Consider the following 22,181-nt stretch of genomic DNA (forward strand, 5'->3'; position numbering starts at 1 on the left):
CTGGCACGGAGATTGTGGCCCCGTTGGGCCATGTTAGCATTAATAAAAAAGACGCTAATGTGGCGCAAGGAGGTGCTAGGCTCTCTTAAATCTGGACCAAATTACTTCTATGCTCCAACTCTTTCTCACATTCCAGATTTTACTAGGCCAAGCACCTGTCAGACATATTTTTATTGATTTTGTTAGATTGACTTCTCAGAAAAATCACCATAGATTTACGTTCATCGGTCATATTACGCATCTGTTAATTGCCATTAGCAACAACAAATTATAGAAATAAAGTCAAAACCAGCCCCTTCAGGGATTTTCGTACAGTAGACCTATCTTTTGCTGTCAGAGTCTGCGCCACAAGTGAGGAGTCTCCGCACTCATACAATTAGTGTTAGTAAAATGAAGTGACGGATTTAGCAATATTTCACGCAACGCAGCGTATCAAGACACCTTGCTGCACTGCACTGCATTAAAGGGAGAAGGCAGGAATGTACTATACTTAACATTATACAGCACATTCGTGCTTTTTCTTTGCGCTGGCACACTGAGTGCTCTTGTGTAATGGTGAAGTGTGCCTGTCTTGAAGGCAGGGTTGCTTTTGTGCAGGAAGGGACACCTCTGAGGCATTACCTCTTTCTACATCTGCTGCAGAATGAGGCACATGCAGAAAGAGGAAAAACAAGGAGAAATAAAAACATATCTCCTTGTTAAGTTCCCCTGGGAAGGTGTATTATTTTGATTTTTTACCAGATCTACCACTCATGGTAAACCTGGGAATGCATCAACAATTCATGGGTCAAATACCCACGCTTCACCCATAGAGCACCTCCTTGGGGAAGAGTAACACAAGGAAGCAAATTCTGCTGCTTTGAGTTACTCCAGCACCACAAGGGCATGAAAGGAGAGGGCAGGAATGTCCCATATTTAACATTATAAGGGTAATTAGGGCTCCATCTTTGTGATGGTACACTAAGGGCTGTAGGCACCCTTGTGTAATAGTGCAAGTGTGCCTGTGTTGCAGGCCAAATTGGTTTTGTACAGGAAGGATCACCTTCTTGCACAAAAAGTTCCCTCTGACGCTTTTTCCTCTTTCTACATATGATGCAGAAGGCAGCACACACAAGAAGAGGAAACATGAGAAGAAATAAAGATATTACTCCTTGTTATGCCCCCCCTGGGAAGGCATAGCATATTGACTCATTCCCAGATATACCACATGGTAATTCTGGAAGTGTATCACAATCCATGGGTGGATGCATGAGAACTTCCAAGTTCCACCCATAGAACACCTCCCTGAAGCAGAGTAATGAAAGACAGCAACTTGCACTGAGTTACTCCAGGCTTCCCAAGCACCGCACAGCCATGCAAGGTGGCCTTGCGTGGCTTGGTAAATCTGACATTAGTGTTGCACAGCCCTTGTGCTGCCTTGGGTGATGCAAAGGCAATGTACCACTTTGATAAATCTAGCCCTGAAAACATAGTTCATGACTACTAAAAAATAGTAAACCTATACAAAAGTGTAAGTTTACCTTTGTAAATCAGGCCAACTCTGTCTTCTCAGTAGTCTTTTGTTCTAGATAATCTTTTACTCGCTGCAATTGTTCCTCAAGGTACTGTAGCGCATGGCGTGAGGAAGTGTATCCTACCCTCTATTATCATTAGCTGTTATTTTTTAGTGTTCCTCTTTCCTTCCCATAGTAGATTGAGAAGTATGAAATGCAGGGTCTTAAATATCTGCCTCAGTACTTTCATAGGGATGTTTGTAAAAGTATATAATAATTGTGGGAAGAAAATGCAAATTTCCCCATCACTGAAATGGGAGACTCTTCTAGAAAATATCAGCCTGTTTTATTGCCATTAGTGAGCTGGTGGTGTTTTCTTCTATAACAAGTCCTGCGCAGTGATTGAGTTGGTATGTGAAGGTAGCGTGCTCCCAAGAATATGGCATGGGTGGCAATTTGTGACTATTCTGGCACAACTTGTCTTTGTTCCATCTCCAGTATGACCTGCCCCAGGTCAACTGAAGTTTTTCTTACATGTGGTCTCTTTCTAAAAAGATAGAGTGCATATAATTGAATAGTTTTTTAATATATATTTCAATTATTTATTGGCTTTTCACAGTACCAAACATGTATCATATACAAAAACATACCTGAGGAATAATGTCATTGAGTACTCATATATGACGGTATAACTGAAAGAAAGAAAAGGATTCTCCAGCGAAGAGAAAGGAGAGGGGTAAGAAGCACCTGAATGGGTAAATGTAGGAAGCTGGCCTGGTGTGTGGTGGGTACCTATGGTATCAACACCTTATATCAGGTCCAGGTTTCCCTATTAGTGAAATGTAGGCAGGGTCTAGAAGCCAGGCTCTCTAGAGGTAGCTGGGTTGAGCAGCCAAGGCTTATCTAGGAGACATGAAAAGCTCATGCAATACCACTATAGTCACACAGCACTTACACACGTGAAAGAAAACACTCAGTGTTACAAAAATAAAAGTACTTTATTTTGGTTACACAAATACCAAAAATACCATAGAGGCTATACTCCCTTAGGTGGTAAGTACTACACAAATTATGTACACTAACATGCAGAAATAGGCATAAAAACAGTTAAAATACTGGAAAACACAATAGAGAATGATAATTCTAGGGGGAACACAAACCATATACTGAAAACACGGAATGCGAATGTCGTGCCCCCACCTAGGTAAGTGGAGTGTGTAAAGGGGAGCTAGAAGTACTAGAAAAGCACAAAGATAAGTACCACTGTTGTGTAGCCATTTTAGTTTTAGCTACATATACGTTATTTTAGCAAACTAGGCCTGCCGTTGTGCACTTTAACCTAGATAGATTTTATTCAGCTTTGTTTATTAGTTTAGCAATAGCCACATTTGCGGTCTTGTTTTATTTCTCTATCTAGTTGTTCTTTGCCTAGGCCAGCACTGCGTTCTTAGACAAAAATATTTCTTTCACTCTGCGCTCTTCTCAAGGCTGAAGTAAGATAGGTTGCCAGCTAAAGTGGTACGTTTTGTCTCCAGTGTTTACAGAAACATATACACTCTTACGTGGGATCCTTTTCTTGGAAAATCAGTTGTGTTATTATAAAAACACTATTTTGACCCATGCACACTAAAGGGAGATTCCAGCCAGATGATCACGACTGTATGCTGATTGCTGAATGCTTTACTGCAGCTATCGTAGCAGATTATAGGCCTCCTGCTATGGTGGATGATGTCTTCTTAGGGGAACCTGAAGGGCAGAACTAGAGCTTAACCCCTTAGCTGCTGGGCCTTTTCCCCCCCAGTGCTGAGCCCTTTTTTGGCTATTTGGGGTAGTTCGCGCTTAGGGCTTCATAACTTTTTGTCCACATAAGCTAACCACGCCAAATTTGCGTCCTTTTTTTCCAACATCCTAGGGATTCTAATGGTACCCAGAGTTTGTGGTTTACCCTGGAGGAGACCAAGAAAATAGCCAAAATACAGAGAAAATTTAGTTTTTTCCAACAAAATGGGAAAAAAGGGCCGCCGAAGAAGGCTTGTGGTTTTTTCCCTGAAAATGCCATCAACAAAGGGTTTCTGGTGCTGAAATCACTATCTTCCCACCTTTCAGGAACGGACAGACTTGAATCAGAAAACCACATTTTCCAACACAAATTTGGCATTTTACTGGGACATACCCCATTTTTACTATTTTTGGTGCTTTCAACCTCCTTCCAGTTAGTGACAGGAATGGGTGTGAAACCAATGCTGGATCCCGGAAAGCTAAACATTTCTGAAAACTAGACAAAATTCTGAATTCAGCAAGGGGTCATTTGTGTAGATCCTACAAGGTTTTCCTACAGAAAATAACAGCTGAAATAAATAAATATTGAAATTGAGCTGAAAACAACAGCCATTTTTCTTTATGTTTTACTCTGTAACTTTTTCCTGCGATGTCAGATTTCTGAAAGCAATATACCGTTTTGTCTGCTGGACTCTTCTGGTTGCGGGGATATAAAGGGCTTATAGGTTCATCAAGAACCCTAGGTACCCAGAGCCAATAAATGAGGTGCACCCTGCAGTTGGTTTTCATTCTATACTGGGTATACAGCAATTCATTTGCTGAAATATGAGGAGTGAAAAAGAGGTATCAAGAAAACCTTTGCATTTCCAAAATGGGATCAAGATAAGGTTTTGAGGAGCAGTGGTTATTTGCACATCTTTGAATTCCGAGGTGCCCATACTAGCATGTGAATTGCAGGGCATTTCTCAAATAGACGTCTTTTTTACACACTCTCTTATATTTGGAAGGAAAAAATGTAGAGAAAGATAAGGGGCAATAACACTTGTTTTGCTATTCTATGTTCCCCCAAGTCTCCCGAAATAAATGATACCTCACTTGTGTGGGTAGGCCTAGCGCCCGCGACAGGAAATGCCCCAAAACACAACGTGGACACATCCCATTTTTTCACAAAATACAGAGCTGTTTTTTTGCAAAGTGCCTACCTGTGGATTATGGCCTCTAGCTCAGCCGGCACATAGGGAAAATACCAAACCTGTACATTTTTGAAAACTAGAGACCTAGGGGAATCCAAGATGGGGTGACTCGCGGGGCTCTGACCAGGTTCTGTTACCCAGAATCCTTTGCAAACCTCAAAAAGTGGCTAAAAAAACAAGTTTTCCTCACATTTCGGTGACAGAAAGTTCTGGAATCTGAGAGGAGCCTCAAATTTCCTTCCACCCAGCGTCCCCCCAAGTCTCCCGATAAAAATGATACCTCACTTGTGTGGGTAGGCCTAGCGCCCGCGACAGGAAATGCCCCAAAACACAACGTGGACACATCACAGAAAACAGAGCTGTTTTTTGCAAAGTGCCTACCTGTAGATTTTGGCCTCTAGCTCAGCCGGCACCTAGGGAAACCTACCAAACCTGTACATTTTTGAAAACTAGAGACCTAGGGGAATCCAAGATGGGGTGACTCGCGGGGCTCTGACCAGGTTCTGTTACCCAGAATCCTTTGCAAACCTCAAAAAGTGGCTAAAAAAACAAGTTTTCCTCACATTTCGGTGACAGAAAGTTCTGGAATCGGAGAGGAGCCTCAAATTTCCTTCCACCCAGCGTCCCCCCAAGTCGCCCGATAAAAATGATACCTCACTTGTGTGGGTAGGCCTAGCGCCCGCGACAGGAAATGCCCCAAAACACAACGTGGACACATCACAGAAAACAGAGCTGTTTTTTGCAAAGTGCCTACCTGTAGATTTTGGCCTCTAGCTCAGCCGGCACCTAGGGAAACCTACCAAACCTGTACATTTTTGAAAACTAGAGACCTAGGGGAATCCAAGATGGGGTGACTCGCGGGGCTCTGACCAGGTTCTGTTACCCAGAATCCTTTGCAAACCTCAAAAAGTGGCTAAAAAAACAAGTTTTCCTCACATTTCGGTGACAGAAAGTTCTGGAATCGGAGAGGAGCCTCAAATTTCCTTCCACCCAGCGTCCCCCCAAGTCTCCCGATAAAAATGATACCTCACTTGTGTGGGTAGGCCTAGCGCCCGCGACAGGAAATGCCCCAAAACACAACATGGACACATCACAGAAAACAGAGCTGTTTTTTGCAAAGTGCCTACCTGTAGATTTTGGCCTCTAGCTCAGCCGGCACCTAGGGAAACCTACCAAACCTGTACATTTTTGAAAACTAGAGACCTAGGGGAATCCAAGATGGGGTGACTCGCGGGGCTCTGACCAGGTTCTGTTACCCAGAATCCTTTGCAAACCTCAAAAAGTGGCTAAAAAAACAAGTTTTCCTCACATTTCGGTGACAGAAAGTTCTGGAATCGGAGAGGAGCCTCAAATTTCCTTCCACCCAGCGTCCCCCCAAGTCTCCCGATAAAAATGATACCTCACTTGTGTGGGTAGGCCTAGCGCACGCGACAGGAAATGCCCCAAAACACAACGTGGACACATCACAGAAAACAGAGCTGTTTTTTGCAAAGTGCCTACCTGTAGATTTTGGCCTCTAGCTCAGCCGGCACCTAGGGAAACCTACCAAACCTGTACATTTCTGAAAACTAGAGACCTAGGGGAATCCAAGATGGGGTGACTCGCGGGGTTCGGACCAGGTTCTGTTACCCAGAATCCTTTGCAAACCTCAAAAAGTGGCTAAAAAAACAAGTTTTCCTCACATTTCGGTGACAGAAAGTTCTGGAATCGGAGAGGAGCCTCAAATTTCCTTCCACCCAGTGTCCCCCCAAGTCTCCCGATAAAAATGATACCTCACTTGTGTGGGTAGGCCTAGCGCCCGCGACAGGAAATGCCCCAAAACACAACGTGGACACATCACAGAAAACAGAGCTGTTTTTTGCAAAGTGCCTACCTGTAGATTTTGGCCTCTAGCTCAGCCGGCACCTAGGGAAACCTACAATACCTCTGCATTTCTGAAAACTAGAGACCTAGGGGAATCCAAGGAGGGGTGACTTGCGGGGCTCGGACCAGGTTCTGTTACCCAGAATCCTTTGCAAACCTCAAAAAGTGGCTAAAAAAACAAGTTTTCCTCACATTTCGGTGACAGAAAGTTCTGGAATCTGAGAGGAGCCACAAATTTCCTTCCACCCAGCGTTCCCCCAAGCCTCCCGATAAAAATGATACCTCACTTGTGTGGTTAGGCCTGGTGCCTGCGACAGGAATAGATCACACAACGGTCAATGTTGGTCCTTACGTGAGGCAGCTGTTGACCCTGGGGTGATCCATTCCTGACACAGACACTAGGTGTAGGCACTCAAGTGGGGTAGTGTTTTTATCAGGACAGGTGAGGAGTCACTGGGTGGTAGGAATATTGTGGATCCCAGCATATTCCTGTAGTTTGTGTGACAGAAATGCGAGAAAAATTTAGTTTTTTTTCAACATTTCAGCTTTGCAGGGTATTCTGGGTAAGAAAACTTTGGGGAAGCCACACAAGTCACACCTCTGTGGACTCCCCCGAATGTCTAGTTTCCAGAAATGTTTGGGTTTAGTGTGTTTCTCTATATGGCCGCCGAATCCAGGACCAAAAACACAGGTGCCTGCCTTACAAAACCAGTTTGTTTTGCCATGGATAATTTTGATGTCTCCACAATATGATTTGGGTGGTGGAATTTGGGGCTGAACTAAATTGGGGAGCTCCCAAGAGAGCACTCTCTCTCTGCTTGCCGCCGCATTCACCTGCTCTCTGGGTTGACCTAACCCACTATTACCCAGTTGCACAAACAGCTTGCGAAGGGACAGCAGGACTGTCCTCATCACCTCCCTCATAATGTACTGGAAGAGGAGTTATCGAATGGGACTCCTCTGACTGAAAAATCACTCCCAGAGTCTGCGCCATTGTCCTATCCCTCAGATGCTGTCTCAGTATCTGATGTCTCAGTCTCTGATCCTATGTCAGAGCGGTCCTCTATAACCCGAGTGTAGGCAGCAGTCATCCATCAAGATGCCATCTCTGCTATTGGCTAAACTGTTGCTCTAAAACACTAGCCTACGTAGACAGTCACAAAATCGATGGTGTGTGAGATACGTGCAACAGTAGAGGCCACCTTACCTGCGCTTCTTCCCTCAATCAGCACGTACTTTCAAGACACTCAAAAAACACCTTGTCACATACCATTCGTCACAGTCTTTAGCACCTCCTGCGCCCAGTCCAACAATCATTATTGGTGCTCCCACTCCCTCCTCCTCGGATTCCCTCATTACCACCCAGCAAAAGTGCCCTTCATCTCTCCATAGACTTTGCTAATGTACTCAGCTATTTACATAAAATACAGATTTGCTCTTTGCAGTAGGCATATAAACCTTCTGCGCTTCTTTATGGCACTAAAACTGCCACTAGACAAGTCGGACCCTTTTCCCCCCAGGGAAACCACACACATATTGACAAAAGTGATATATATATGACAGCCAATCACCTGAAACTCAACTCAAGCAAAACCGAAATAATCCTCTTTGGCCCACACAAAAACACCTGGGACCCCTCATGGTGGCCCACCACGCTAGGCCCTGCACCCACCCCCGCCAACCACGCACGCAACCTCAGCATCATCCTAGACTCCTCCCTCTCGATGACCCAACAAATCAACGCTCTCACCTCCTCATGCTTCAACACACTCCGTATACTGAAAAACATTCAAATGGATCCCCACAGAGACCAGAAAAACTGTCACTCACGCACACATCAGCAGCAGGCTTGATTAAGGAAACGCCCTCTACGCCGGCACCACTCTAAAACTCAAGCGCAAACTACACGCATCTAGAACTCAGCAGCATGACTCATCCTCGACCTCCGCCGACACGAACACATCTCTCCACACCTCAAATCCCTCCACTGGCTCCCCATTGACAAAAGGATCACCTTCAAGATCCTCATCCTCGCACACAAATCACTCCACAACACAGGCCCTGCCTACCTCAACGAGAGTCACCTTCCACACCCCCACACGAAACGTCCGCTCAGCTGACCTCTCTCTCGCCTCTGTCCCCCGCATCAAACACACCACCACCGGGGGCAGATCCTTCTCCTACCTTGCACACAAAACCTGGAACGCCCTCACAACCCACCTTCGCAAGACCCAAAACCTACTTCTTTTCAGGAAGGGCCTCAAAACCTGGCTTTTCGAACAGTGAACCTCCCAGCCCCTTTCCCTCCCCCCGCCCCCCCCAAGCGCCTTGAGACCCTCACAGGTGAGTAGCACACTTTATAAATCTCTTTGGTATATATAGTTCTACCTCTATATATATATATATATCTATGTACATAGATATATCTATAGATATATCCATGTACATAGATATATCTATCTACATAGATATATAAATATAGATCTATATATAGATCTATTTTTTTTAGTTGTTGTATGGTTTCCTTGGGGGCCAAAATGGCCCCCAGGGAAACCCTACAACATCTAAAAAAAAATTACCCCACAGGGGGTCACCCTGCCCACGGGCGACCCCCTGTCATTTTTTTTTTTTTTTTTTTTATTATTTAAAAAAAAAAAAAAAAACAATCCCCTGGGGGGGGGGGGGCGCGATCGCGCCCCCCCCCCCCCCCCCAGGGGGCACCTACCTTTTTTTATTTTTTATTAATTATGCCCCGGGGGGGGGGCGTCCCGTTTTCCGAGGGTGCCGCCCCCCCCAAAGTGAAATCCCTGGCGTCTAGTGGTGTTTCCTGGCCCCCGATCGCAGCTGTGCTGCGATCGGGGGCCAGGAAACACTTTCAGGAAGGCCTCGTAAGAAAGGGGAGACACTCCCCTTTCTTACGAGGCCTTCCCGAACGTGAGAAAGGCCGTTTTCCCCATCAAAGCAGGAAGCGGCCGCAAGGCTGCTTCCTGCTTTGATGGGGAAAACACCTTTGCAACGTCAGCGCGCCGCGAGGCGCGCTGACGTCACAAAGGGGCGGGTGGGGGGGCGGGGGGAGACACGGAAGCTTCCGTGTCTCCCGGGGGGGGTTTAAAAAAAAAAAAAAATCCTCGGGTGCGACGCACCCGAGGATTTATTGATACCCTTCCTGGTGTCGGCCACTGGTCGTGACCCGCACCAGGGAGGGTGTGTGGGCGTCGGCCAGTGGCCGACGCCCGCACCTAACAGGTTAACATGCTGTGCTCTAACATAACCTATGTAGGAATTACTCTAAGAAACCAGAGTGACAATATGGTAGCCTTATTTCTATGTTTCACTCTCCTTGTCACAATGTTAATCCTGTCATGTGTCATCGTCCTAGTTATTGCAATACATGCTTTATTATCTAAGATGCAGTTACTTCAATAAAATCTTATTGAAGTATATTCTGCCTCTAATTGTCCTTGTATATGTGAGACTAATGTAACTGAGAGAAATGGCTGAGATTTGAGTGACCACGACTTCCCTGAGGAGTCCATTGTGCCATACACCCGGTTGCCCAATCGTCCCCACTCTTGGGTGGAGATGAGGCACTGCTAGTTAGCCGGAACAAAACCCGGATTAGGCCGACAGGTGTCAGTTGTAGTGGGTTCAAACTCAGTCTCCCCCCAATGCGAACGATTCTGCCGCTCAAATCCAGTAGTCTCATTAGAATAACGAGAGCCTATGCGACACCACAATACCCCCAAGCACCCAGGAAAGCAGGAGTAAATCACTGTAGTTTCCCCAAACCACCCACATAGAAGAAGAAAAATGCAAAACCCAAAAGAGACTGCAAGAAACCAACAGTGGATTCCTGGAGAGGAAGACCTGTGAAAGGAAGAGGACCAAGTCCAGAAGTTACAGCAGAGTCTAGTGTGGGCAGGAGCCCCTACCCACTAAGCTGAGGTGCAGGAGTTGGTTGACGGTGAGGAAGAAGAGTCAGCACTGCAGCCCTAAAGTCAGAGTCAAGTTCCTGGAAGATAAAGGTGATGTCCCATGCCGGAAGGAAGATTGCAGTTGAGTTTGCGTGTCCGGGTTCCACCAACAAGCCTCAGCAAAGGCAAAACTTGCAGTTGGCGGTAAGTGGTGCTGCCGGGGATTAGGTAGACCCAGGAAGACTCTACCTAGTAGGGGGATTCTGAGGGTGCCCTCAGCACCTCAGAGAGCCCACAGACAGCACTCACAGGAGTCCCACAGGATGGGGACACAGAAGTCGAAGAAGGAGCCCATGCACCAATACAAAAAGGAGTCCCACGCCACAGGAGAGCTACTCAGGGAGCTGTGCGTCGCAGGATGGAGTGCGGGGCTGGAGCTTCAAGCTGCCCGAAGAGCCCTTGGAGAGGATGCCAGCAAGCCTTGGCAGCTGCAAGTGACGAGGTGTATGGGGGTACTGTTCTGCATTGGAAGGCAAAGCCTTTCCTCCACCCAAGTTGGACAGTTGGAAGAGAGGACTGTCTGCACCACTTCAGTCCACTACCCGTGTTGTAGAATCCATGCACGTCAGCAGGAGAGGGGATCCACGCAGCCAGTCAGCATTGCAGTTGTGCCAGCAGATGCAGGGGAGTGACTCCTTCACTCCAAGGGAGATTCCGTCTTCTTTCCAGTGCAGACTGAAGACGGGCTGTCCTCAGAGTATGCACAACAGGGGAAATGTTGCAGTTGCTGGAAGGAGCAATGGAAACAATGTTGCAGGCAAAGTCTTCTTCTTTGTTGCAGATTGTTCGGTCCTGGAGAGTCTAGATGTAGTTTCTTTGGTCAGAAGTCAAAGTGGAGGTTACAGAGGAATCCTGCTGGAATCTTACAAGCCAAATCTGAGGAATCACCTAAGATTGATACCCTAAATAGCCCTGATAGGGTGATTGTTCACCTAGCTGGGTGGCGACCTATATGGAGGGGGCTCTGATGTCACGTGACTGCACTGGCCACTCAGATGCTACCAGAGTTCCCTGCCAACCTTGAATCCAAGATGGCAAACCCAGGGACCCTCTGGAGGAGGTCTGAGTACCACCCATGGGGTGGTGATGGACAGGGGAGTGGTCACTCCCCTTTCCTTTGTCCAGTTTCACGCCAGAGGAGGGACTGGGGGTCCCTGAACTGGTGTAGACTGGTTTACACAAGAAGGGCACCAAATGTGCCCTTCAAAGCAGACCAGTGGCTTGGTGAGACTACCCCTCCCAAGCCTGTAACACCTATTTCCAAAGGGAGAGGGCATAACACCCCTCTCTCAAAAGAAATCCTTTGTTCTGCCTTCCTGGACTTGAGGTGCTCAAGCAACGGGGGGCAGAAACCTGTCTGTGAGGTGGCACCAGCTTGAACTGCCTGGAAAACCTCAGAAGGCTGTAATGGCAATGCTAGGAGTCCTCTAAGGAGCCCCCAGAGTGCATGGGATCATACAACCAATACTTGCAAAACTATTGGGGTATGATTTTGACATGTTTGATATCAAACATGCCCATGTTCGGAGTTACCATTATGTAGCAGGACATAGGTAGTGACCTATGTCCAGTACACGCATAAAATGGCATACCCGCACTCACGAAGTCTGGGAAAATGGGCCTGGAGTTGGTGAGGGCACCTCTGCTAGTGTAGGGGTACCCTCACACACAGGTACTTTGCATCCTGCCCTCTGGGCTAGAAGGGCCTGCCATAGGGGTGACTTATAAGTGACCTGGTGCAGTGAAATGGCAGTGAAAGGGTGCATGCACCCTTTGACGCAGGCTGCAATGGCAGGCCTACAGACCAGTTTGCATGGGGCCCTATGGGTGGCATGATATATGCTGCAGCCCGCAAGGATCCCATGGTACCCCAATGCCCTGGGTACCTAGGTACCATATACTAGGGATTTACATAGGGGCACCAGTGTGCCAATTGTGGGATGAAACACAGAGGTTTAGGAGACAGAGCATAATCATTGGGGTCCTGGTTAGCAGGATACCATTGAACACAATCAAACACACTGACATCAGGCGGAAAAAGGGCGGAACCATGTCAAGAAAGACGGTACTTTCCTACAGTAGAGAGGAAAACGAAAGAGAAAGAAAGGGGGCGTAGGAGAAGGGTGGCGACTGAGTATGGTCCTGCCCACCTCCCCTTGAGAAATGGTCTCCTACGCCATGTTGATCTAAAGTCCTGAAATATTAGCTAAGTCTGAATCTGGTAGCTCCATTGTGTTAGAAGGAAGGTAGAAACATATCCCATTATACACTAATCACTCCCTAAGTTCAGCACCCTCACTAGTTTGTACAGGCCTTTCTATAGTTTCCTATTTTCCAGTCCTCCATTATCTCACTGTGTCCATCTTTGCCTCCCAGGGGCAGGTGCATGTAAATGCATCATGTATAAGCCCTGTAAAGAGGTTATGGTGGTCATTCCGACCCTGGCGGTAAAAACCAACAGGCTGGCGGGGCTTCCCAGCCCATTCTGACCCAGATAAGGGAATCCGGCGGTTTCCCGCCGGATTTCCCCTGCATGGACTGAATCTCCATGGCGGCTGCAAGGTAAAAACAGCCAGGAACAGGATGGCAGGAACGGGTGTCGTGGGGCCCCCTAACAGGGCCCCATAAAGATTTTCACTGTCTGCATTGCAGACAGTGAAAATCGCGACGGGTGCTACTGCACCTGTCGCACCCCTGCAACTCCGCCGGCTCCATTCGGAGCCGGCTTCCTTGTTGCAGGGCCTTTCCCGCTGGGCCGGCGGGTGCTCCTTTGGCGGGCTCCCGCCGGCCCAGCGGGAAAGCCAGAATGGCCTCTGCGGTCTTTTGACCGCGGAGCGGCCAAGTGGGGGTTTCCGCTTGGCGGGCGGCGCCTGCCGCCCGCCAAGATCGGAATGAGGGCCTATATGTGTAAAACATTAGGTCAGCCTAACCATCTCAGGTTGTGTGGCTCATCCCTGGGGGTGAAAACCATCTCAATGCGCTAGGCTTGACAATGATGGTGTATCATTAGGGACATTGTGCCCTTGCTTCCCAGAGGGCAGACTTGGTCATATGTGTAAAAATGTTCCTCAGACCTCCTCCAATTTTTAGATCTGATTATTAAGTTTGTATATCATTTTTTGTAGGTAGAGATTTCCTGCATGTCAGATAGCCATGTATTGCAAGATGGGGGGATGGCGGATTTACAATGGAGCAGGATCTACACTTTTACCACAGCCAGGGCAGTCGACAGCCATGGTTTCTTATGGCAGGTCGATTCTGGGAAGGCTGCCATATTGTGCAAAAAAAACAGTCAGTAACTGTGACTACCCTAAGTTCACCTTTAAACCCATCCTACAGTGATCTCCAATAATGCAATAATGCCAGAGAATCGTACAGTCCCACAGGACGTTTAATTTCACAATCCGGAGCAGCGCATCTCCAGCGCCTAGGTGAATATTTACAAGCCCCTTGTGCCTCCTTGCGATGCCCTAGCGTCATTATTTTTTTATGCAAAGGAGGAGATAAGGGGGCCCCCTGTGCATCATATTTACAAAGTGGCACAATGCATGCATTGGCCACTTTGTATCCCCATGTGTCACAGTATACCGGTGCTAGGTATAATGTATGCAAGGGGGCGTTCCCACACAGGGAGGCCCTAAAAGATAGCACAGTGAAATTTACAAGATTTCACTGGAACATTTTTTTTGTCATTTTAACGACTGCTCTGGGCAGGCATTAAAGTGATGCTCCTATATTAACCTATGGGCCTCCCATCATTTATGGCGCTAATCCAGCCACAATAACATCATAAATTATGACACTATTTTGCTAACATGCGCCATGGTGCGCTGTATAGTGAATACGACACTACCAAGGTGACATTAAAGGGGGCAGGGCGATGCAAGAACAGTGGCGCATCAGAGCTGATGTACCACTTTCTTCTAAATATGCCCCTTAGAGTCTGCTTGCATGTATGCCCTATAGAGCTACTCCGGAGTCCAGTGCTATCCGTGGAGGTTCTTGGAGTAACTATATTTCAGCTTAGCCTCTCAAAGTAGTGAATCGTGATCCCTGCAATATTGTTCCAAATCTCCTCAAGTATGGAGAGGTTGAGCTTACATTTCTACCAGCAGTGGAGACACTGGGCATTTTGGCACGAGAAAATAGCAGGGTGACATATAATCCCACCATGATCCCTGTTTATCCCTTCAAGGTTATGACATATTCAGGTTATGATATATTTTAATAAGGGGTCAGCTTCAAGCTCATAGGGTGATGTCCTCTGAGTTTCCTGAAGAGTGTAAGCTGGCGATATTTCCAGTGTGGTGAGGGCGGGAGCCCAATGTTGTGCCTGAGGGAATCAAATGGAATCATGTCACTCTCGTGTAGCATGTCATCAATGTGTTGCATTCCCTTTTTCCTCCACAAAGGCCAATCAGTCCTCTCCTCCTAGTGAGAAGTTCTTACATTTCCATTTTGGCACCCTAAGGTGGATCATATCAGAAGATCGAGTCTGTTTATGGACCTAACACCAGGTGTATAGCGTGGCATGAATGATTTGGTTATCATGGGGTCCTGATTGCCTGTGTCCCATGTGAATAGCCATGAGGGGTTCATTCATCTGCAGTATGTGTTATTCCCGAAAGACCCATGTATGTTTTTCATTATGTGGTTTAACATGTGCACAGTGTGTGCCAGGTGTGAGGCTAAGCAGTAGGTCTTTGCATGTGGGAGGTGCAGCTTCCCTGGGTTAGTCTTGGCATACAGCTTAGTGGCTTTGAGGAGGTGCTTACAGCACCACTACACACATTTCAGAATAAGGTGGTAGATCTCACGGACCATAGTATGCTGAATTCTCAAGGGGAGCATTCCAAATATTAAAGTCAATATCAGCATCACATTAATTTTAATAATCTGCACCCAGCCCCAGGGGGGTAATGGACGTTTTGACTTGTTTGCAAACACAGTTTTCCCTTTATCAATGATGGGTATAAGGACATCTTGCATTACAGAGGTCAGATCACTACTCAAGTAATGCCCAGGTATTTTAGACTGGTGGGCCACTAGCTGAATAGTGCGGTCCCTAATGGGGAAGCCATGGTTGTCGGAATTCTCTAGCTCCGCACTTCGACCAGTTTATTTTGTAACCCGAAAAAACTGGAGAATGTCTCAGTCACCATCATGAGGGCTGGTACCAACACTATGGGGCTGGTGAGGAACACTAATAAGTCATCCTAGTATTAAAACACCTTCCGTTCTCCTGCCATTGTGGGTATCTAGTGGATGTACATATATTGAGATAGTATCCTCCAATGGTTCTAGTGCCATCAAGAAAAATAGAGGGGGAAGAGGACACCCCTTCGTGTTCCATATCGGATAGCAGAAAAGTGTGAGGAGAAGCCCCTTTAGGAAACCAAGGCTGTGAGAGAGGCATAAATCCAGCAGACTTTGCAAACATTAGCCGTCAACGGATTGAGAGCCATCAAGAATAATAAAGGTGTGAGTGGGCACCACCGTCTTATTCCACACCTGATAGAAGTGTGAGGAAATGCCCCAGCAGTACACCAATGCCTTAGGAGAATGATAAAGCCAGTGGATCTTCGTTTATGAATATTGTACCCACTCCCATCTTTTTGAAACAGATACAGTCACTCTACATGTTTGAATACCGTGTCAGCTTTGCTGCTTTAGTCATTGTCTCATCATGGTAAAGCATTCTCAAGTTGTTCGCCAAAGAATGACCTGGTATTAACCCAACTTGAGAAGGATGGATTAAGCGTGGGATGTAAGGGCCAGATGTAGCAAACGTTTGCGAGTCGCAAATGGGTCGCAGCGCTATTTGCGACCTCGCAAAATCCGAAATGGGATGTACAAATCCCATTACAGAGTACCAAATAATGATGCGACCCATTACCGACTTGCAAATATTGCGACCTGATTTTGTGACTCGCAATTAGGAAGTCACAAATTGCGAGTCGCAAACCGAATGCAAAAACCAGCCGCAAATTGCGAATAGTCACAAAAAAAACATTTTGAACACCCAGATTACCACTGATTCAAAACAGGTGGTAACCAGAACCAAAGTATAAAAGGAGACCCAGAAGGCATCTGGGTTACCCAAAATGTCTGCACTATACGTGATTGCATGGAGGGGGAGAGTCCAGGCTGCCCAGCAGAGGAGGAGGAGGCAGAGACAGGAGAGGATATACCGAACCAGGCAGACACAATTCCAACAAACAAGATTTATGATAAATACAGACTGAGCAGGGCAGTTATCCTAGAAATCATCGAACTGCTGAAACATCAGCTAGAACGCCAGACAATGCGCTGCAGCGCCGTCCCCACACATGTGCAAGTGCTATGCGCACTGCACCTCTTGGCCTTAGGGGGTGATTTCAGTGGCAGGTGAGGTGTCCCAAAGTGCCCTCTCAAGATTCTTCAGACGTTTCCTAGATGCTATACTCACACACATGTCCAGATATATATAACTCCCCAGGAATGAGGCAGAAATTAACAGCACCAAGTTGGACTTCTACAGAATTGCCAACTTCCTCCATGTAATAGGGTGTGTGGACGGGACACATATACCAATTTGCCCACCATCAAATCTGGAATATGTGCTCCGCAATAGGAAATGTACCCACTCAATAAACATCCAGGTGGTATGTGATGCCCATAATGTCATTACTGACATTGTGGCTAAATATCCAGGGAGTACACATGATGCATACATATTCAGGCACAGTGGGATACACCAACGCCTAGAATGTGGGGAGTTTGGAGAAAGATATTTATTAGGTACTGGCGAGTACACTCTGAAGCCTTACATACATGTTACTGCATAACCCTGTGATGCCCTGCTAAATTTGCCTCTTTTGTCAAACAGGTGACAGTGCATATGCCCTGAGACCATGGATACTCACCCCATACCTAACACCTGGCAATCAGAATGAGAGGTGATACAACATTGGACATCGGCGGACCAGAGCTGTAACTGAGAGGACGTTTGTCTTGTTGAAGTCACAATTCAGATGCCGGCACAACAGTAGAGGAGCACTTCAGTATGCCCCAGAAACAGCATGCAAGATGGTGCCACTTGTTCCATCCTACACAACATTGCCACCAGACGTGGGCTATCTCTCACCCCTGACGACACAGATTCGGAGGATGAGGAGCAAGAGCTACCACACTGACAGCCTGGGGATGGAAGCATCGCAATGGAGGGCAGACAGAGACGGAACCACTAGCAACCCACTACTTTGGCAGGTACATAGCAACCGTGACAACACTCACTAATGTAAGACACACATTGCCCAGTTGTGTAGTTTAACAAATTAAGCCTTTCATTGCAGGACTATAATGTAGAACCAATAGTCAACTATACTACAGAATGCAAAACAAAAGTGTAGTCTGACACATTAGGTCCATGTGCCTCTGTCACACCACATATCAGTAGCTCACAGCCTCCTGCGACTGCGGCCACCATGGCTCATTCCAGGTTTCTCCCCTGATCCATGGCGGGCACTGCTACTCTGCAACACACGTGCATCAGTGGCAGACACACTACTAACACTGGAGACCTCCTCACTGTCCTGCAGGGTATCCCCAATGGCCCTTGCTGCCTGTCTGGTCCCCAGCATGTCCACCGCATGGCTGATGCAGCCAAGTCCTCGAGTCACATCTCCTGCAAAATGGCCTAGTTCCACTTGCAGGCTGACTGTGTGCCTTGACAGGCAGGTTGTAGTGGTAGCCAGGTGCCCTATAGACACACCTAGCCTGTCTAAACGGGCTGCAGTGTTGCGCTCCCTGCGCCGTGTTTGTGCCCTGTTGGCCACCATTTCCCTGACCAAGTTGTCTATCAAGGTGGTCAGGTTAGCCACGTGAGCATTCATTGTAGTGAACTGGTTGTCCACATTTGCAAGCCCATGCGTGAGTGTGTTCTGCAATCTTGGGAGGTTATGGTTCATTAACTGCATTTGTCTATTTTGCAGCCGGTGACTCTGCAGTAAGGATGCCTCCAGTCCCACCAAATCCTCATTGGTAACATCCTCCCTACGCACAGACTGCATTGTGCGTCGTCTACGCACCGAGCCAGCTGATCCCCGTGGTTGACTCTCCCTAGGCATGGGCCCCGGTGTCACAATGGCTGCCTCTATACCCAGAGCAGGATCATCCATGTCCTCTTGTGCCGATTGGACGGGTGCTGTTGTCCTGCACTCCCATGCGGTGTCTGTGGCAGCCTCCTCCTGTGTGTCAGTGCCTTGATCCTCTCCCTGCACAGTGGCGATGATGGGGGGTTCTTGTGGGAGACCTGTGGGATATAGGGGATACTCTGCCATTGTCTCACATATGTTTGATGGCTCAGAATAAACATTTCCCTATATTTGGACTACTGTACTACATTGCCCATAATGCACTGTTCTATAGGTTGCAAAATTGGGAATGGAGCTAATCTGCAGGTGCATGCTGATGTGTACTGTGATTGTGTGCATGGTGCATAGGCTGGTGTAAATACATTAATTTTTGTACTTACTTTTTGATGTTCCTGGTGCTGAACTGTCTAGGTCTTCGATGCCAAGTACAGCCTCCGGCTACAAAGTGATCTCCACCATGGTTTCGCTGGCTGTAGGGGGTGGTACAGTAGATGGCCCTCCTCCAGTGCCAAGCATCTCCCTCATGCGCTCCGCCACCCTTTCCTTGGTCCTGGAGCGAAGGTCATACCACCTTTTGCGGGCCTCAGCCAGGGTGCGGTGGCTGACTACAATGGCATTTATTTTGTTGAGGATGTCCTGCCAGATTTTCTTTTTGTGGCTGTCAGGGACACTCATTGCTGCCTTTCCAAATAATTCCTCATGGTGCAGGCAGCACTCCTCAGTAAGCACCTCCAACTCCTTCTCAGAAAACGTACGTTTTCATTTTTTCCCTCCACTGGGTGTCTCCTTCTCCAGTGTAGCCATTGTTTCTGCAGCTCCTCTCACCTGGGTGCGGCTCTGCAGTTTGGGCTGGGTGGGCTCCTCCCTGTTCTATGGGGTCACTTCCTGGTTCTGATGTCATCACTCAGAACCAGGAAGTGGGTTTTTCAAAAGTTTAATTTGCACCTGCGTGCAATTTGTGAGTCAGTAGCAATTTGCGACACCGGACCACACCCTTGTGCAATTTGCGACCTCGCAAATTGCGAGGTTGCAAATAGCGAACTCGCAAAATGCGAGGTCGCAAATTGCGGTGCGACTCCACACCGAATCGCTATTTGGTATAGCGATTTTTCCTGGCATCTCGTTTTGCGAATCGGAAATAGCGATTCGCATGGAATCGCTATTTCCAAGTCACTATTTTTTGCGTTTCTACATTTGGCCCTAGGTCTTTAGTCTAGTGGACAAGATCTTTGCTAGAATCTTCATACCCTTCAAGTAAACAAGAGCTACCCGTATGTTCATGCAAACATGGGATAAAACATTATAACATACACAACTGTGACACACATTTGAAATCATAAATGATAAAGAAGAATGGGCCAGATGTAGCAAAGTATTTGCGTCTCGCAAAAGCCTCTTTGCTATGCAGAAATGCATGAGTGGGATCCGACTCGCAAAATTCATTTCCGACTCGCAAATAGGAAGGGGTGTTCCCTTATTATTTGCAACTCGCAATGCAATGCAATGCAATTTCATTTGCGACCGCGAAAGCAGTCGCAAATGAAATCGCAGTTACCATCCACTTGAAGTGGATGGTAACTCAGTCGCAAACGGGAAGGGGTCCCCATGGGACCCCTTCCCCTTTGTGATTGGAAAAAAATATATTTTTTCAGGGCAGGCAGTGGTCCAGTGGACCACTGCCTGCCCTGAAAAAAACGAAACTAAAGGTTTCGTTTTTTTTTCTAAGTGCAGCTCGTTTTCCTTTAAGGAAAACGGGCTGCAGATGGAATAAAAAAAACACTGCTTTATTAAAAAGCAGTCACGGACATGGTGGTCTGCTGACTCCAGCAGGCCACCATCCCCGTGAGTGCCCATACTCGCAATGGGGTCGCAAACTGTGACCCACCTCATTAATATTTATGAGGTGGGTCTTTGCAACCCCATTGCGAGTTGCAGAAGGTGTCTGAGACACCTTTCTGCATACCAAATTGCGACTTGCAATTTGCGTTTCTTCCTACATCTGGCCCAATATTCTCTACTGAGTCAATCAATGAAACAACTATTTTTTTTCAGTCAAAACAGTATGCATCAAATGCATCAAAGAAACAGCAACCAGTATTTGTAGTAAATATCAAACAAATTTTTAATTCATAAATGTCAGGGGAAAAAATACTTCTTGAGTGGTGAAAAGGTGAAATGGTGATAAGTGCACCCCAAGTGACGCAAACCAAATCCAAGGCATAACAAATACATTTACAATATCAGGGATTGATTGTTTGTATTGGTAGAGAGCATTAGACAGCAATTATAGTTAACATTTTTGATGTGCACATGGGTTACTGCCCTCAGTGAAAAAACACCACAGAGGACTGTCTGTTCAAGTGTCGATGGTATTTTGACCTTATGTAAGGATATCAGGGCCTCATCAGAACAAGATATGACCTGGGGGATGGTTGACCAATCAATAGGGACTCAGAGCTTTCATTTTGGTCGGTCTCTGATTGGGAGTTTGCCAAGTTTGCTTCATCCATCAGCATCTAGCCTCGTTGTAGGCTCCCATCCACTTATGATTGTGAGTAATTTGTGAATTCCACACATTCCCACACCAGTGTTCTGGGCATTTTACATGCTGGGTCCCGTCTGGACCCCTTATAATGTGACTGTTTCATACAGACTTAGACCTCTTGCTTTGAGTCCCTATTGATTGGGCAAACATTCCCCAAGGTCATTTCTTGTCCTGATGAGATCCTGATATCCTTACATTTGATTTGCATCACTTGCGGTATATGTATCACCATTTCACCTTTTCACCACTCAAGTAGTCTTTTTTTTAATGACATTTATGAATTACAAATGTGTTTGATCTTCCTATCAGCATTGATAGAGGACATTGGTTGGTAATCGGCACACTAAAGCAGGTCCCTGCGGGAAAAGTCCAGAACAACTAGTCCGTAATAACGCTGTTGTTTACAACGCAAGCGTCACTACGCTTGCCGGAACAACGACTCCCTTTTTCTCTGCTTTAACCACACGTGTGCTGAACAACGCACATGCGTGGTTAAGGCAGAGAAAAAGGGAGACTGCATCGAGAGAGGACACGGTCAGGTAGGTGGAGCTAGAGCAGGGATTGGGGTAGTTTTTAGGGGTGGGCGGGTGGGAGGAGGTAGGTAGAGTTTTTTTTATGGGGCGGATTGGGGGTTGTTATGTTTTTAGGGTGGTTGGTGGGGTGTCGGGGTAGTTATGTTTTTTAGGGTGGGTGGGGGTTTGAGGTAGTTATTTTTTTAGGGTGGGTGGGGGTTAAGGTAGCTATGTTTTTAGGAAGGGTTGGGGGTTGGAGTAGTTATGTTCTTAGGGTCAGTGGGGGTTGGGGTAGGTATGTATTTAGGGCGGGTGGGGAGGGGTAGTAGTGTTTTAGGGCAGGTGGTAGGGGGGTCGGGATACTTCTGTTTTTAGGGCGGGTGGGGGTCAGGGTAGTTGTGTTTTTAGGGTGGGTGGGGGTTGGGGTAGTTATGTTTTTAGGGCAGGTGGGGGCAGGGTATTAGTGTTTTTAGGGCGGGGGTACTTGTGTTTTAGGGCAGTTGGGGGCAGGGTAAATATGTTTTTAGGGTGGGTGGGGGTGTCGGGGTAGGTATGTTTTTAGGGTGGGTGGAGGGGTCAGGTAGTTATGTTTTTAGGGCGGTTAAAGGGGGTTGCAGGCTAGAACCATGCATGCCATTCCTACACATGCCTTTACAAGGCATGCTTTTACAATGAAAAATCATTGTG

The sequence above is a fragment of the Pleurodeles waltl genome, chromosome 7, assembly GCF_031143425.1.
Source record: "Pleurodeles waltl isolate 20211129_DDA chromosome 7, aPleWal1.hap1.20221129, whole genome shotgun sequence".
In the NCBI taxonomy this organism is placed as follows: domain Eukaryota; kingdom Metazoa; phylum Chordata; class Amphibia; order Caudata; family Salamandridae; genus Pleurodeles; species Pleurodeles waltl.